Below are 10,702 nucleotides of genomic sequence, written 5' to 3'. Positions count from 1 at the left end.
TTATTATTATTATTATTATTATTATTAGCATCAGTGGCCAAGTACTTGCGGAAGTAGTTGCTGTCATGTTTAAAAACATATATTTTCGTCTATTCTGATCAGTCTAAACCTAATTTATTAGAGGCCATTAGAGTTAATATTTCCTTAGAAACTGTCATAAATAGCATTTGTTAAATCAGCATCGAAATGCAAACTAAAATACCCAGCAATGACGCTTTAACAGCCTCATTATTTAATCTAAATCTACCTTCCTGTTTAAACATCCCCAAATCATAACTACACAATGCGGTAGACCAGAGCCACAATCAGAGCGGGTCGCTCCAGCACATCCAGATACCATATGGCCGCTGTGCTGAGCGACAGTCCGACTCCGCTCCCGGCTCTCTCCTGATGGCTTCTCCGCGTGTATAATCCGCGACACATTTTGTCAGCAGCCACCGAGCATGGGTCCCTTTGGTAATAGAATAGCCAATGTAATTTGACACTTCAACTTACTGTGCTCTCTCCGAGTCTATTCAGTTACTCACCCACTGACGCCGAGCCCATTCTCAGTGGCCGCGAGGGGGGAAGATATTTAAAAAAAGCAAGAGTCGAAAATTACCGAGGACTTTCTGCGCTTGATAACCCGGTGAGTAGCTGCAAACTTAACGTTGCTTGTTCCCGGTGTCGCGCTGCGAGGCTCTTGTCTCGGAAAAGGTTTTGTTTCCACTTTGGCTCAGATTGTTTCTCAACAATAGAGTGACCACTTGAACTGGCACCGAGCGGCACGTCGGAGCCTGTAATAATAAACCGCAGCTTTTTATTTACTATCACGCCGCTTCGTGGCGTCGGGACTGAACCGGCGGGCTGTTAATAAGCAGGTTGTGCATTTCGTTAGTAACAGATGCCGCGTTGATCTCCAACGCGCTGGGGCTTGGAGGCTACACTGTAGCAGGCTGTATGGATCTCGCTCACAGAATGAACCGTGTCTGGGTGCGCGTGTGTGCGTAATTTCTTGATGTGAGGTTTGCTTTACCTTCAGCTTCTTGATGCGCACAAAGCACATGGTCTGTCTAAAATGGGTTTTTGGGTGATGCGTGCGAGCTGTAGAATAACTGGACGTGGTAATAACGGTCACAGCACTGTTCGGGATTTTTCAATGAATGTCACATAAAATCATAATTTTTTAAAACTTTGATAGCAACAGCACATGTATACTATTAAATGATAATGGGGGAAAAAGCAAGCATGTCTGTGACAGCCTGCAGTTATCTTGTTGCTGTAGGTCATTAGCGCTTCATAGAGGTTTAACAAGTTGACTCCCAAAATTCCAGCTGTCTGAATATATGGAACCAGTTGGGGTTGGAGGGAGGGGGGGCTCTCTCATTTAGAACTAGGTTGCCTTTCACTTGCAGTACATCTGTCCAGGAAGCAAAAAAGCATGGCCAAGTGGAAAAAAAGTAAGCTTGACTCTGCTCCTGTTCTACTTCCTAACCATTGTGACTGAGAGAGAGAGAGAGGAGAGCGAGTGAGAGTTTCTGTCATCTGTAATTTTCTTTTCTGTTACAAAATGCAAGTTTTGGAGCATCAAGCAAGCAGACATATCTATGCAGATGTTTCTCGTCCCCCTATTAAGATGCACAGGAGAGCTCTTCCTGCTTTTGTGTTATGCTGTTGAAAAGTTCATTCGGCTCATATCTACTTTTAGCTGCTGCAGCATCCAAGTTTGTCCTGCGAGCAGAGTGTTTTGCACCGAGCCACATATGGGGGTCATGAAAAACCTCAGTGGGGACTGCAGTTATTAAGCAGCCTCGCTTGCTTGTTTACATTTTTGCCATGTAATTCAAGGGTCTTGTTGAGTTTCATCACTTTGCTGTTTTCGGAATTTGAGATAACGGCTGAATGAAAGATTTGAGATGATGTCAAAGAAGGAGGCTATCATTGGCTGATTCACAAGCACTTGATGGCACATAAACGCTGAATGAGTGCCTGTATTTGGGAAAATTAAAACTTTCAATTATTGGAACAGTTTTGGTGTTGTCAGACAGAGGAGGTCCTGTCCCCTCCTTCCCCATCACCCCACCTCTGTGGGGCCCCAGGTTGGGCTCCTGAATAACCACAGACCCCACCAGGCTGACCTTCTTCTATTCAAGTTGAGGATGTTGAAACACCAGCCGTCAAACAAAAGACACATTGAAACAGAGATCTGCAACCCAGCACGTGTGTCTGAGTGCTGAAGTAGACCATTTATTAACTCTCAGCTTCTTGCTGACCAATGGAAACTGTCGACACAACAAACTAAAGTCGTGAAAAGGACAAGTTTCTGCAGATACACGTATTAGTGAACAAAATCTAAAAATAAAGAGAAGCTAAATATATATATATTTTTAATTAAATCATACATAAAGCATCTTCTACACACTTTAGCAAATCTTTTCTTTTTGTCCAGACTCCAGGCTGGCTTAGGTTTGCATGTGGCACCGTAAGGCTGACAATGGCAACACGTTGTCAGCGCAGGGTGGAGGGTTCTGCTCTTGCTGTCCCACCCGCCCGACGGGCTGAGAGTAAAGGCGGAAGCTGGAAATGACTGTGCCACATGGGAAATTATTCAACTCTCAGATCAGAGAGGACACACAAGAGGCCTCATTACCTCCAGCAGCACTGCTGGTCAGCCTGTGAGAAGACCGAGAGCTGGTGTGTCTTAACTAGCTGAGCTCACTTACTACAATCCTGTGTATCATATGCTTCTTTCGTCTGAAAGAAATCCAACGCATGACACATGACGCGTGACACAGAAATACACCCAAAAACATTAGGAATAAATGCTGTTTTCAGAAAGGAAATATGACCACTTTGATCTGTAATACAACAGTAAAAGAAAAACAGTCCCAAAGGTTTGCAGTCTAAGCCTCTTTTTACCAACAGTATGTACTTAAATAGCTGGTAAATAGGCCTGTTAGCTTGTGTGTAATATCATAATGTTATTGATTCAGCTTGGGAATTCCACTTGCAGTGAGCGACTCCTGTCTATGGCAAGCTCTCTGAAGCACTCTAACAGGAAAAAGGTGAACGAGTAAGCAACCGAAAGCTCTTCCTCCGCGGTCAGAGCCTGTGGGAGGCTTGTGTAGGTTTCGCTCAAGGTCCTTTTTGTGTTGTCTTTACTCAAGAGAATAAACTCTTGGGATGAATCACCCTGCTGGTATGGCTATTTTCAAATGGTAAGGAGAGTCGAGGGGTAGGAAGTATGTCACTAGGTAGATATAGCAGTTTAATCATGAGGTTTACCTTTGTGTCAAACAGCGCTTAATAGTCCTGTTATGTTAGTTGTGAGTAATTACAACCTTGTGCAGTGTTGCTGTGACTTTGAGATTGTAACTCGTGCTGGAAAGTAACTAAATGCATTACTCAAGCTACTTCGAGTCCTCTGCAGATATAAATTTTACATACAAAACTGATGAAAAGCAACACATTGTTACAAATGAAGCCCTTATTGGTCCTCTCGGCTTATTGTGACTAAGTGGAAGCGCCAAAAACGCTGCACCCTGTTAATCTGTTCAACAGGTAACATTTCACATACGGTGACCTCTAACTTAAGACAGTTTCATTTAAATTCATTTTACGATTACTTAGTATGATCAGTGAATGTGGTGAGGAAGAAATCCATTTTCTCACTTAAAATAAACAGAATTAACTGTATGGGAAGTTGTTAAGAACTTCAGGGATCTGCTGTAGCAATCGCATGGTGAGAGTGGGGAAAAAGAATGTCCTTTTTCAACACACAGCAAAAACAGACTTGGGGAGGGAGCAACTGGTTGGTTGTTGATAAATAATCGATCAAAATAAACAAAATAGTCTATGTAAGACACGATGCTTCAGATTGGAGTCTCATTAAAGGATCCTGACCCTCAGGTTGAGACACATTAATCACAGGGCAGCATAAAGGCTTGAAACTGACTTCCAGCTTAGCCAGCTACAACACAGAAAACACATTTTAGCTATAGTATCTTTTTTTACACATCTTGTACTGTTTCGGTAAAGGGAACTGAATGCAGCTGATCTGAATAACAAAATAACCATTTGCTCTACATCATACCAGCGTATTCTTCTTCCATATGTTATTCTGCATTCCTCGTGTGTATGTGATGATTCGCGACGCTCCACCTCTGTGACACGGAGCTGCAGTAACATGTGTACCGCGCAGATATTCACTGAGGGGTTTTATGGTGGATAGAATGCTCTGACTGTACCTGTCAGCTTGACTGTTGACTGTTAATATGAAGCTTCTATTTTCAAAACACAGCTCAGGGAAAGGGAATCTGTATGTGTGTGTGTGTGTGTGTGTGTGTGTGTGTGCGTACTTGCTTTGTGCAGGAGGGAGATACAGAGCATAGCGAGGGATGGGAGAGGTGCTGGGAGTGACGCCAGACCACACATCATTTAATCATGTTAGCGTGTGCAACCACTTTGTGCATATTTTCGGTTGCATTGGTGATAGGAGTTGTTATTGTACAAACTGTACTCACACCGAGAGAGAGCGAGAGATGGCTTGACAGGAGGGAAGACAGAGATGACAGTTTGATGCAGGAGAGGCAAAATAAATAGCTCTTTGGATTTTTTAGATTTGTGAAATTTCAGTGTTACGGCAGAAAGCGATAACACAGCCCGAGTCTGATTTTCAGTTGCCGCTGCAACTATTAACATCGCTTGAGAAATCCAAAGTCGCCACGTTTGAGAGCATTCAAATGTTGAGCCGGTGGAAGGATGACCATTGTGCATATTAGCATTGGATTTCAGCATGCTCTTTGGGCTTAATCCCACTGTTGACTTGCCTGCTAAGTACTGAGTGTGTTATTTTTGCTCTTTTTAAAGAGCCCCTCTACATAATCTCACCTAATCTAATCTATCCCCTTTTATAATAGACTCGGAACGATGTGACTTTATAGAAAAAGCTTTAGTGTAGATCCATACCAAACAGACCAGTGTGCTGCTTGCTTCCCCAACCCCTCTGGCAAAGCTCTTGTGAAAATGCATGTGACCTCTGTGCCCCTTGTTAGTCTGAACAATAGGCCTGCCTCCTCTTACAGCTGCAGCCATGCTGGAGGGGAAGTTTGCCAGAACAGAAGACACACACCGTCTGATTAATAGGTTTAAAGACAGCAGGTTTAGCTTCATAGAAGGTCATTAAAAATATAGATTACATTCAAGTTTTGTTTAGTTGTTTGTGCTTGTTGGTAGGCATGGGAAGCAAATGTGAAATTAAAACACATTTTTTAAATCTAAAACAGATGAAAGGGTTAATTGATTAACTGATTTTCTGCTTATTTATTTTTGTTAAAAGTTATACAAATACTTTCTGCAGAGCAAATTAAATATTCAGACAACCAAATGGACAAAACAATCTCCTTAAAGATGTCAGTCAAATCTTTTTCTAAGAATTCCCAGCATTATAACGGTTAATTGATTATGAAAACAATTCCTTCCTTTTATTGCTCATAATTAAAGTGCAATTAAAATCTACTAATTCTTTGTTTGCATGTTTGTTGTTGTCAGCAGGGTTTTAGAATTTCAGTGGACAAATTAGAGCACAAACTGAAAAGTAGCTGTGCAAAAAGCAAAAGAAAAAAAAATGAATACAATCTGCGAGTCTTAACCCATGCTGGATGTAATTGGAGCTTTGTGGGGTCCCCACCAGTCGTAGGCTCATGCATGTTAAATGTGACATGCTGTGAAAAACAGACGTGGATGATGACAGTGCATCGTCGCAGTGTTAAGTGTAAATGAAAGGCTCTGGATCTTGGAAAACATCCGGTTTCTACAAAGTCTCAGCCTTTATAAATTTAAACAAGGTCCAACCGAGGATCCCGTCAAATCTTCCAACATGTGATAGTGTTGCATAGCAGGCATGTTCCCCTCTTAAATGTGAGCAAAGACCGAGAAACTAGCTCTCAAAATTTGAAAATGTCTCAAGAGGTGTAATCTCACTATCAAGAAATGGGCACCGGGAAGGCTCCCGAGAGGGCTCTGCTGAAGCATCAGTGTCTAGTGTGCGCTCCAGAGGATTTTTTTTTTTCTTTTTTCGGGGAGACAGAGAGATCTACATCTCTGATGAGTAATGAAGGTGATTCTGAGCAAGTGGTGGAATTACATTCAACAGAGCCCACGGGGGTCCATATCTTATTGTTCTGTGACAGGGAAAATTAACTGGGATTTACTAATACACAGGGAACGTCCTTCCCCCATTCTCTCCTGCGCTCAAAGAAAAGGTCTGAGGGTAATCTCTTTCCCAAGCACCCCCACCCCCACGCCCCCTCCCTTCCCAAACACAAATGTCAGATCTTTTCAAGTTTGCTATCGAGATGTAAAACATAAGTAGATAAAATCCCTGACATGTTGCCCCATCTCTCATTCATCTGTTGCCGTATGTTGACACAAAAGACGCGTTCTGCTTAAGTGTTGTTTTGCATTTCACCTGTTCTCCTTTGCATAGTCACTGCGGCAAAGCGTGCAGGTGACCCAAAGTACATAGGGCTCCATGGCTTTTATTCTCATGGGATCTTTGAGTATTTGTGAAAGTTTCACGCTTCTAAATTGTCATCGTCGGTACTGCTTGTGTGCAGTTTGATTAAATCTGATTGATGCTGGCATAAGACAACAACCCAACAACAGACTGTCTTAAATATAAAATTTGCATTAATATATTTTGATTGGTGGGTTATAATGCATGCTTTTCCACTTCATTTAAAGCACCGAGACAAGAATAGACACATAAATCTTTGCAAGCCTTTTGCCTGCTGTGCATGTTAAGAGCACTTGTGTACTCACTGTGAGGTTAACTTTGTAAAATTAGCATGTATGAAAATCCTGCCCTTGCTTCAAAATATACAAGATACTGGATATATTATTACAGATGAACAGGTAGAACTTGACTTCAATAGCATTATCACAAATTAGCCAGACAAGACCCCAAATTTATAAGCATGACAAGGTAACAAAAACACATGTGCACACACAGAGAAGCAGTGCAAAACCATCAGCAGCCTTCATAAAATCTGAACATGGCAGATCACAGCAGTTATAGCCAGATGTGTACTCTGAGTAACTGAGGATTTTTTATATTTGTGCAGTTTTTGTCAAGAAAATAAATTAATAATAAAAAAATGTTGATCTTCTCTTTGCTCCTATTTAAGTCCTTTTTTTGCCCTGTTTGCAAACCCATCTCACCAAAGACTCAAAAGCTGATTTATTTATTCATTTATCGTTTTTTTCTTCTTGATAATTTAACGTTTGAATCTTTAAAATTGGCACAAATAGAAAAAAACAGCTTGCACAAACTGCCGAGGTCCAAGGTGACATCTTCAGATTGCTTGCTTTGTGCAACCAACAGTCCAAAACCAAAACACATTCAGTTTTCAATTATAGAAAAACAGAAAAAGTCATCACACTACAGAAGCTCTTTACAGCTGCTGATCAACTGTTTAATTGAATAATCCTTTAAGCATCTGTTTACCGGAGCCACAATTCTCTCGCTGCGTTTTTAATCCATAATGATTTTTGTTTCTTTTGTGACCCAATCATACTTTATTTTCTCCTCCCTGCTCAAACAAAGTCTTTACTGATGATGAAGTGTGGACAGCCGTGACACCGCACCCACAGCCTGTGTGTCAGCTTACACTGTACCCTCATGCTAACGCCGTGTCTGTGTGCGGTCGGTTACCCAGGTGCAAGGCATGCATCACAGACCGGAGCTGATACACTGACGTGACAGCTGTCGGCAGAGAAAGAAGATCACGAGAGAGGTCTCGGTGCTGGATAGGGTGGAATATGTTAACCCTTAACATGCGACTGATGCACTTTAGGTCACAAAAGGCACACCTTCTGTTCTGAGTTTGCCTTATTTGTACACAATTTTCAGCTGATTGGGATTTAAGCTCTGTAACTTCCCATCTCATAATCCTCAAATCTCAGACCTCTCTTCAGTGTTAATATGAGGCAGACAAACGTTGTCAGTAGTGTAAACAGGCACTGCAGAAAGCTAAAGTCTGACATTTCCGTGGTGCAGATTTGCTCCAAAGTAAGCAAATATTTACCAAAACACCAGGGTCAGGTGTAGCCCTCAGCTAATTTGGCATAGCTGTGAGAGTACACCTGGTTTTCCTCACTCAAAGCATGATGTAGCACAAATCCAACATTTCTATAAGTTTACATTACTATTACTTTTATCTGCAGCACACAGACATTTCATCATATCTGAGATCTCATAGGCAAAGATCCTAGAGAGCTTTAAATAACTCTATTGTAAACATGTCCTCCATGTTTCTTTACGTTCCTTCATCCTTTGGCTTTTGCAAATGAACCGCGACCGCAGACAATAGATTTCTTTCGCACTAATAGTAATCAGTGATATCCTAACAGCCACCACTGCTGATGATGAATGCTAATTAATTGGGCAGTGTTCCTGAATGTAAACATGCAGTGCGACACATATGCAGAAACACTTCGCACTCCTATTTATAGGTGCCGATTGCATAAGCTCTTTTGCAACAACAGGGTGTTCTCACTTTGTCAGTATCAAACCGAGAAAAAGTGTAACTGACCAGATTATTTTTACACGCGCGCACACGTATATTGCACGTCTTCCTGGCAAACCGTGTGTGGCCCAATGGGTCCCACGGCTTACAAAAATGTTGACAGTGGACGCTATTTTTGACCATCTGCTCCGAAACGAGGGCATGTTTGAGTCACAGACGCTGTGGTGCGAGGCTGTGCCCGTGATGTGCCTGGCATGTGGAGAGAGTCAGGGAGGGAGGGAGGGAGGGATAGAGAGAGATGGCTCACCCGAGGGCCCAGCATCCTCCGTGTCACTGTGGAAGTGCACAGTGTGCGGCTGGTTTCACTAATGTGTATTACATTAGCATGGAGGGTGATGGAAGGGGGGAGGCTGTCGAGGGGTGCCAGGGAGTGGTTGATCCTTCGCATCTTGGAGGAAGAACAAGAGAGGAGATATCCTTGCGCTTGACTCATGGCGTAAACATCGTCAGTGAGATGAAATAGTGCGAGGTCAGAAAAGTGTCTGCGTCTCATCTCTTTTTCTTGTGTGCGTCTGCGTTATCTGTGAGGCAGGAATGCGAAACCAAATCTGGGGTGTTCTCGGGATGGGTGGGTGGGAGTCACAGCGGGATTCTTTCAGAGAATTACCCCTGCGTGTCGCCACCTCTCACAAAGTTTACGACTTCTTTCTTTGGAGAGTAGTCGGGCCGTTAAACTACTTTGTAAAGTGCTATTTGTTTTTGCCTCCCTTTAAAGCTGCCTATATTTCTTTAGCTCTTCGACAGCATTTGTGCATATCGACAAATGTTTATCCTCTTTGATGTGGAGATTTCTACCTTTCTAGACGTCTTTAAGACTAAGTAATCGCGCGCTGTCTTGCTGTCTCTCAGCATCAGCCATTCTCTTGATTAAGTGATTTAATTATTTAGTCCATAAAATGCCAGAGAAGTATCTATCCCAGTTGTCAGAGAGCTTCTGATGGCATCTGTAAGTTCTAAACCGAATGATGTTTTAACTCAGAAATAAAGTTTAACCTGCTTAGAGGGGAAGTATTTCAAGCTCACTTTTAACAGTTAAGCAATTATCCAAGTAATGGCTTAATGACAATAATTTTTTAATTTGGGATGCACAGATATATTGGCCAGTATCAGTGTTTTTCTGAGGTGTCACATTAGATATGTGCTGGCTAAATGTTCAAAGACTTTTAAGCAGCTCAGCGAGAGCTAAAGAAGTGAGCCAAAGTATTATTTTAACCATCAGCATGAGTGTAACACCGCGCCTCCTGAACTCTGTTTAAACGCACTGATCCCTAAACAGGAAGTTGAAGAGTTACCGCTTTTACGTTAACTCTGAGGTTTTGCTTGAGGTCAAACACCACAACGTGGCTTTGCTGTAACAAGGACCACCTGAGTTCACCGTTAAATCCTCAGCACTTTGTGGCTTTGCTGCTCTTGATTTTATTTTTCTGGCACCAGCTGATGTCAAGGAGCAAATTGAAAAAGCAAATTACCGCGGGCTGCGTATCCTTCGTCGTCTTTGTGTGCACTTCCTTCGGAGGAGGGAGGTGGAGAAGATCATGTGAGCTGTAATTATATTTATGTTGGGCCCCATTCAATCTGTCACAGTAAATTTTGCCCGACTTGTCATATTGTAAATCATTACAGCGGATTAAATGCTGGTTATGAACTCAAAAGGCCGGGAAAGGATTCTTTTTATTTATTTTTTTGTCCTTGTGATCGCTGTATTTGTTTGTTTGTGACAAGCTAGTTGTGCCTGATATTGGCGGTACAGTGTTTTCTACATGTGTTCAATAAATTTTAATTGGGTGCAGAATGGGTAATGTCACTGATGCTTGCTTTGAAGAAAATCCCTTTCAAAAGGGCAGGCAGCCTTCCAAAAGTGAAAGAATACCTCTGAAAGGCTTCGTGTTTCACAAGCCGTCCTGCGCATTTTGTTTTCTCATTTGTCTGGGATCAAAGACGGCGATGAGCACCGATGGAAAGTTTGACTCTTTTTCTGGGAAGGGGCTTCTTTCAGAATAGTGCGAGAGAAAAGTGTATGTGAAAAGTGTGTGTGTGTGTGGGGGGGGGATCCTTTTGATTCATGTCAATCAGCTGCTGAGTGCCAAAGCAGGAGAGACTGATGAAAGAGTAATTGGTTTTGCATGTTTCACATA

The 10,702-nt window shown here is 42.2% G+C and overlaps 1 protein-coding gene across 1 annotated transcript in view; it reads left to right on the top strand.

Annotated features, from left to right (window-relative positions):
• The first annotated feature begins 429 nt into the window (after positions 1–429).
• LOC102780220 (zinc finger MIZ domain-containing protein 1-like) overlaps positions 430–10,702 on the top strand; it is a 110,316-nt gene continuing 100,043 nt past the window's right edge. The window contains exon 1 of the mRNA XM_087844707.1: positions 430–628. The gene's annotated coding sequence lies outside the window, so the exon portion shown is untranslated. The remainder of the gene's footprint in view (positions 629–10,702) is intronic.

This window comes from Neolamprologus brichardi, chromosome 8 (assembly GCF_056152115.1).
Source record: "Neolamprologus brichardi isolate AB-2024 chromosome 8, ASM5615211v1, whole genome shotgun sequence".
Lineage (NCBI taxonomy): Eukaryota > Metazoa > Chordata > Actinopteri > Cichliformes > Cichlidae > Neolamprologus > Neolamprologus brichardi.
This window is presented reverse-complemented; position numbering and strand designations above follow the sequence as displayed.